Raw genomic sequence first — 7,578 nt, forward strand, 5'->3', positions numbered from 1 at the left:
AGGACAATATTTGGCCGAGATACAACTTTTTGAAAATCTGGAATCTGAGGGTGAAATTAAGTTCAAATGTTCTTAGCAATGCATATTACTAATTAAAACTTAAGTTTTTATATATTTACGGTAGGAAATTTACAAAATATCTTCATGGAACATGATCTTTACTGAATATCCTAATGATTTTTGGCATAAAAGAAAAATCTATAATTTTGACCCATACAATGTATTTTTGGCTATTGCTACAAATATACTCCAGCGACTTAAGGCTGGTTTTGTGGTCCAGGGTCACATATCACATATAAAGCTACCACACAACAATTAACTATTAAAAGTGTCCAGACGTTCAGTATCAAATTCATAAGATGACACTGGCGAGATTACACACAAGTGTCGCTCTGCTTGGCTTTGTTTACAGAGTGTTGGGTCAAACTAGTATGTACCAAAAGAGTGCAGATGGTCTTGTTATTTGAGAGGCGATAGGTTAAATGAACTGTATCAGCACTAGTTGTCAGTCAGTCAGTCTACTAGCGCAACACTCCCCTGTCCGGGAATGCATTGTCTCCATTTACGAGAGGTCTAAAAGCTTCTTGTGTACATGTGTGCTGAGCAAACTCATCGTTAATCCTTAAAACATTGCAAATTATGTGATGCATGTCCACCTAGATCACTCACCTTCAGCTTTGGCGGAAATACTACAGTACTTGTCTTATTGATAATATTGAGTAATCAGCTTGACACATAAAAGGGAGAATTCACCCAAATATGTACTCACACTCAAGAAATTTTGAAGAATGTTTCAACATTTTTGTCCATACAGTGAAAGTCAGTGGGGTCCAAAACAACACTGGACCCCACTGACTTTGATTGTATGGAAAAAAACAACATGGTTATGAAAGAAACTCATACAGGAGGGTGGGTAAATAATGACAATGTTATTTTTGGGTGAAGTATAATTTGAAAGGAGGGTCTCAAGTTCCTCAAGCCCACCTAGATAATATCTGTCAATCTGTGCCGCTCTCTCTGATGTTAGTAACCGTACTGAAAGCAGTGGAGACGTGGTGGAATTCTCCAAAGTAAACAGCTTTCATTGTGCCGAGACGGACATGCACAGGCATACGCACATCTATGCACTCTATTTAACATACAGACCACACATACTGTTGATATAAGACACTAAGCCTAAAGAGACATATATAAATATAAGTAGAGCTTCCTGCTCAAGTGACATTTACAGTCACATATGAAGCCAAAAACAACAGCACATCTTAATAAAGCTCTACGTACCCTCAACACAGGCCTCGTCTCAACTTCAGTCGCTTGTTCCTTTCCTGATATCCTACACCATGTCTGAGGTCTGCTCTATCCGACAGGCACAGACTACACCAAGCACAGAGGAGGAGAAAAAATACAGCATGAATTAGCATTCCTAAAGCAATCATGTGACTTCAAAGCACCAATAGGCCGCTCTGGATTCGTTATGATCCACCTCTAGCTCCTCCCTTCTCTTCTCTCGTTTCGCTCTTATAGAAACCCTTTGACAGGGTTGTGATACATGTGGTCTGTTGATGCACCTATTTCTGCTATAAAACACTGAAATTTAGATGCTCACTATGCATAATGCAATAAACGTACAATATATAGAAGAGTATAATATAATAGTATAATCAAAAGATCACATTTAGGGTTGTAAATACTGTAATATGTGAATGAAATGCAAAAATGATGTCACAAAGAGGGGTTAAATGCAAAAAGTGTGAAGCAACAGTGTCTTTTTGCTATCAGAATTCTAATATTGAGAATCAGACCCTCAGTTTGCATATTGAAAGTAAATATATACAATATAGAGAAGAGTACACTATAATAGCATAATAAAAATCACATATTTAGTGTGTTCTATGTGAATGAAAATGCAAAAATTGATTCACAAAGAGGGTGGAAATGCAAAAAGTGTCATAGATGCTGTGAGAAAGCGGTTCAGCCTCTGCGGTGAGCAGAGGGAGGAATTGTAGTCTAACAACAGCGTGCTAATGTCCTGTCTGCATGCGTGCACTATCCTCCATCTTATTAAGTCTCTGTGTCTCATTAGACCCGGTGGGGGGTGGAAGCCTACAACACACCTCTGTTGCTTGACCATGACTTTTACGAGCCCACCTCAACAAAGAGCATTAAACAGCAATCATGGATGAATGCTGAATACCTCATGTACGTGATTGGACTGGTCTGGCTCAAGGGTGATTCAAACAGTAGGCTTTTTTCGGTTGTGGCGTGAGGCAATAAAGTGGCTGAATGTGGAACAGGATGCTGCGATACTAAAAGCTGTTAAGTGATGGGAGGTGTAATAGTCTGGGACACACAGGTGCATAAGCAGCATTGGCATAATTAAACAGGTCAGAGGACAGCCAGGAGAATGAAGGGGGTGATTGTGCTATTTTCTGCTCTGATAATAAGTTCCTTATGCTTCTGTTATGTATGTATGTATGTATGTATGTATGTGTGTGTGTGTGTGTGTGTGTGTGTGAGAGAGAGACAGAGAGAGAGAGAGAGAAGATCGTTATTCTGTAATGAGCCTGTACAGTGTTTTATGTTTTAGAAGAAGTGAGAGCAACTTAAACCAGGGAAATATATTAGTGTTTTTTTACTCAGATAACATAAATGATCCGTTTTATTTGTTATTGTAGCAAAATAAATGACTAGGATATTATTTGGAAAATATTTGCTTATTTTAATTTAATTTCTATGTTTACGCTGTCAGATATAAATATAAAAAATTTTTCAACCCAATATTTGAATTTGAATACGATTTTCAATTCAAACAAATTTGCATAGTCATTTTAATAACATATGGTTTCAAAGCTGCTATAATGTAAGAGAAAAGAACAGAAAAAGGAGTTGTTCAACTAATGAGCATGCTACAGGTGACAGTTGCAATAAAAAAAATGAAACATGTATATGCATACTTGTTTTTTTTCTTATTAAAATTTTCCAAATAGCATTCTCTTGCCCTGGACCCCAGTTTGAAAACCCCGGATTTAGTCCACTTGTGGTTGGGGTACAGTACACAAGACTTGTTGATATTTAGTTGGTATTAGGTCTAGTTGGTATTAGGTCTAGCCTTTGTATTAGCCACTAGCTAATAATTAGTACAGGTATGTGAACATCCACTTCGGTAGGAAAAAATCTGCCAAGAACATAAGCAAAATGGAAATCCAAGACATTTTGGAGTGTATTGAATAAGAGGAAGTCAATCCAGATATTTTAGCTCCTAACCTACATGTAAATCAGACGTGAGTTCTTAGTGGTTCCATGTGGCAATACATTAATTGAGGTTTCCTGACACATTTTATTTAAATATCATTTGAACATGCTGAGGCAACTGAGTTTGCATGACCATACCATCCAGATAGAAGTTTATCAGGTGTGGTCACAGTTGTGTATTATGTTTTTATGTACAATTTTATTAATATGTTATGCGATAGTTTTATTTGTTCAACTTTTGTTTTGATCATGGGCTGATTGTAGTGAAACTCTTTGGAATCTAATGATCCCTGGGTCAACTATGTTTTAAATGTGAAAATCAAGTTTAAGTGAAAGTTCAAGTGAAAATCCAAATTTATTCTAATTTGTTGAGTTTCAGTGATTTGGTGTTATATATGAAGACTTCAGATGCAAAGACCTCTAAGTCCATCTGACATTTTTTTTCCTTTTAAATTAGCATTTTTATCAGGCTTCTATGTTTAGGTTCAGTAATTTCACTTTAATGTCAAAGAACATTTTATTAGTCAGTTATTGAATGCCTTATTTTCAAAAATGTCCAATGTTATTTTTTATAGTAGCCTGATAAAAATGCTCATTTAAAAGGAAAAAAAATCTCAAAATCTCAGACTTTTGCATCTGAAGGCTTCATATATAAGTAAAATGAAAGCTTGTAATGGAAGCCAGTGAGATCTTTATAGATTATTAGATGATACTTAAAAGTTTTCATATCAAAGTTCTGTAGTTTTTATTGTGGAGACAAAACATATAATACAATGGAAGGATGATTGAGAGATGTACGAACAAATGTTTCTCAAAAGCCTGAGGTATCATATTTGATATGCATATCTTAGCATGGTTTTTCTGAGAAATTATGTATGGATAATCAAGTAAACCTAAGTTGCTTCAGTCCAGTAAATATTCATCTTGAAAAATTACTAACAATATAAAAGTTATTCTGATATTTAATTGTAAGTTTATAAAAATCATTAAAGATTTCATAGCAAAAATACACGTTTACCATGACATGACTATCTATCTATCTATCTATCTATCTATCTATCAGAAATTTTGAAAACAGATATATAAACTCAACAGCATTTCTTGTAAGACTCAGAAACTGAGCTGAAAAACTGAAGTCAGTTGTGCTGAAGTCGTTCTGATTACCAATAGCATACGCTCACTCAAATTAAAGTGGCACAGTTTGTCATAACATTTTATTCTAATAGATGTCACTGATGCAATAGGAAATGGTTCTTCATAAATCCTGTACGGATTAAAGAGTGTGGGCCAATGCAGTGACCTGAATCCACTTTATATGGCTGATATGAACCAACATGAACGGCGCTGACGTCATTGCTGCCGCCACACAGGCACATTCCTTCTCAAAATTAATGACAAGGCACTGATAGATGATTGGTAATATTCATAGGAATTCACCCGACCAGCCAAGACAGTGAAGTTTCACAATGTTGCAAGATTACCTCAAGAAAACAGTGAAAGGAGCATTAAATTGAGGAGCGGTTGAGTCACACATCTGTGTATCTGGTTAATGAGAACATCCCATTTCAATTTCCAGAACAGGAAAGACTGACACTGGATTAGCAGGATCCATCACACTTTACAAAGCTGTTGTCGGGGCGAAAAAGAGCTCACCCCCACTCAGGGCTGTTCCTTATCAGCCGTAAACGCCCCAGCGTCACTGTAATTGCCCACATATATAAGAGACACCCACCCCTTTCCCATCCATCTCCCTTGTGTTGAGCTGTAAATCACTCACCTCCTCTGAATGGGGGCAGACTGCTGCCTGTCCATCCACACACATGCCATGAACAGCCTACTGTCATTTCTCATCCCTAGAGACAGACATTCACATTTGTAATAACAGGACTGATTTTTTATTTTCAACGGATATCTTTCATGGTTTCATATGGTGCAGTGTCTTTTACAGGTTATCTGTGGTTAATGCTGTCAGTGCACTGGCTTGCACTGAAAAAAAAATCATTTTCATCTCCTGCAGTGAACACGACAAAGGTTCAGAGGTCATAATCAATGTTTACATGACATCACACACAATTACCGTCAACATGATCCATTATGCAAGGCTTTCCCTCTGAAATATTAATGATAAGTACAGGAATATCCCTGAGGTATTTGCTCTACTTCTTTAGAATATTTTTTGATTAATGCAAATATACACTGTATAGAAAGTAATAAGTGAGTAGAATTTACCTTTTGAAAGCCGTTCTTAATGTCCAACAGACACAGTATACTGTAAATACAGAAAATAGACATTTCAAACTTAGTATTTTACTGCTGCCATCTACTGGCGAGTTGGTGAAAGTTCACTTCATTGTACAGCATAGTAGATGCATGTCTGCTCATATTACAGTCTTTAGCCTTTGTGGATACTTACAGGTGTATTTAAAATGAAGGACTATTTCACAAATTATTCTGTACAAACCCCTTTTAAAAATAAAAAGTTTATTTCAGTGTAGGGGTGGCCTGCCATTATATTTGGTTTGTTTTCACGCAGTCAGAGGTTTTCAGACTTTTTGTATGCCACTGACCCCCAAAGTATGATGGTTACCGTGTGAAGGACTCCTTTCTTTAGATGTAAAGTCAGCTACATATTTTCATATAGTGAAAAACAAAAATGTTAGCCTATATATAAACTATTATATCTTATAAAATAAATATCTATAAAATATTGACACATGTATGTTGACACAACACGTTTCCTTAAGAGAAAACATAAACCTTGAAACTATATGGCTGTCAATAGAATATAATAATCTTTTAATTTTAGAAAGTAAATGGCCAAGTAAAATGTCATTAGGTAAATGTGTAGGTTATTTATTTTATTATAATTACTACTACTATTTTTTAGATTATAAGTGATAGAATAATTTTTTTAAAATTATGTATTACTTTTAGTGAAAAGTGTTTGTTTGTTTATTTATTTACCATTCAAAAGTTTAGTGTCACAGCTTTTGTTTTTTAAAACAAAACAAATGAATACTATTATTCATCAAGGATGCATTAAATTGATCAAAAGTGACAGTAAAGACATTTATAATGTTACAACTTTTCTATAATATTTTTATATAATAAATGTTGTTCTTTTGAACTTTGTTAATCAAAGAATCCTGAACAATATATTACAGTTTCCACAAAAATATTAAGCAGCACAATAATTTCCAAAGTTGATTATAATAAGACATATTTATTGAGTATCAAATCATCATATTAGAATGATTTCTGAAGGATCATGTGACATTCAAGTAATGGAGTACTTCAGTAATAGATGCTGAAAATTCAGCTTTGCCAACATAGGAATAAATTACATTTTAAAGTATATTCAAACTCCGTATTATTATTATAGTCATATCCAAACTGTTGAATGGTACCGTATTTTGAATTATGCATTACATTATGTAATGTTTTAGGGTTGAAAGAAATGTCTGGAAAATGTACTGGGAATTTTCCTTTTCCTACAGCTTTGTTTATTTTTTATTACAGTGTAGTGTACATGAAGATAACTTTGTTGTCATGGTAACCTGTGATCAGAACAGGCAAGGTGCAGAAACTTCCAGTAGCTTGATTGAATTAGACATTACTGTGTGTGTATAGTAATAATGTATTGTAAATCTGAATATTGAGTGAGCCTTTCCAGTGTGATTTGTTCAAATGGTGGTCAAAAGCTGATGACATGGATATTTGCTCAGTTGCTGAATGAGGCATCAGGTGAAGAGAAGCATGTAATGGGGGTGTTTTCATGTATGTGATGAATGAGATGTGGGTTGTGGCTTGTGTTTGCCTTTGTGCTGGAGAAGCAGACAGCTGCTTCTCGTTCTGCGTTCTGGTCTCTCTTTTTCTCTCTCATCAGCATGACCACCACAGACAAGACCAAACCTAACGAGACCACCAGCCTGGTTCGGCCGAGTGATAGCAGCAAACAGGTAAGTCTCGTTTTCAGCATCTTAGTATTTTGATGAAAAGCTAATTTAATTATGAACAACATTTTGATTCATAACCGTTTTATTAGAACATTTATACTAATTATGTGCTAATGGTTTATAGCACATATATATTTATTTTGTGCATTTCTGGATATATATTTTTTGTATACTGGATTATACAGAGGCCTCAAATTAAGACACATAAAAATGAACAAATTTCATTGCATTAGAAAATGAGATAATTCCAAATACTATATATATATATATATATATATATATATATAAAAATAAATAAATTCAATATAATTTATATATGTTACGGGGCTGACGAGACGTGAGACGTGCGGATCCATGTGCAAGCTTTATT

At 34.9% G+C, this 7,578-nt stretch overlaps 1 protein-coding gene across 2 annotated transcripts in view; it reads right to left on the reverse strand.

The window, feature by feature from the left end:
- Window positions 1-1,371, reverse strand: part of LOC107717766 (polyhomeotic-like protein 2) — a 45,224-nt gene extending 43,853 nt beyond the window's left edge. For both annotated transcript variants that reach the window (XM_016524603.1, XM_016524602.1), the window contains exon 1: window positions 1,282-1,371. The gene's annotated coding sequence lies outside the window, so the exon portion shown is untranslated. The remainder of the gene's footprint in view (window positions 1-1,281) is intronic.
- Between the last annotated feature and the right edge of the window lie 6,207 nt (window positions 1,372-7,578).

The sequence above is a fragment of the Sinocyclocheilus rhinocerous genome, unplaced genomic scaffold (genome assembly GCF_001515625.1).
Source record: "Sinocyclocheilus rhinocerous isolate Xijiao unplaced genomic scaffold, SAMN03320098_v1.1 scaffold1444, whole genome shotgun sequence".
Classification (NCBI taxonomy): Eukaryota; Metazoa; Chordata; class Actinopteri; order Cypriniformes; family Cyprinidae; genus Sinocyclocheilus; species Sinocyclocheilus rhinocerous.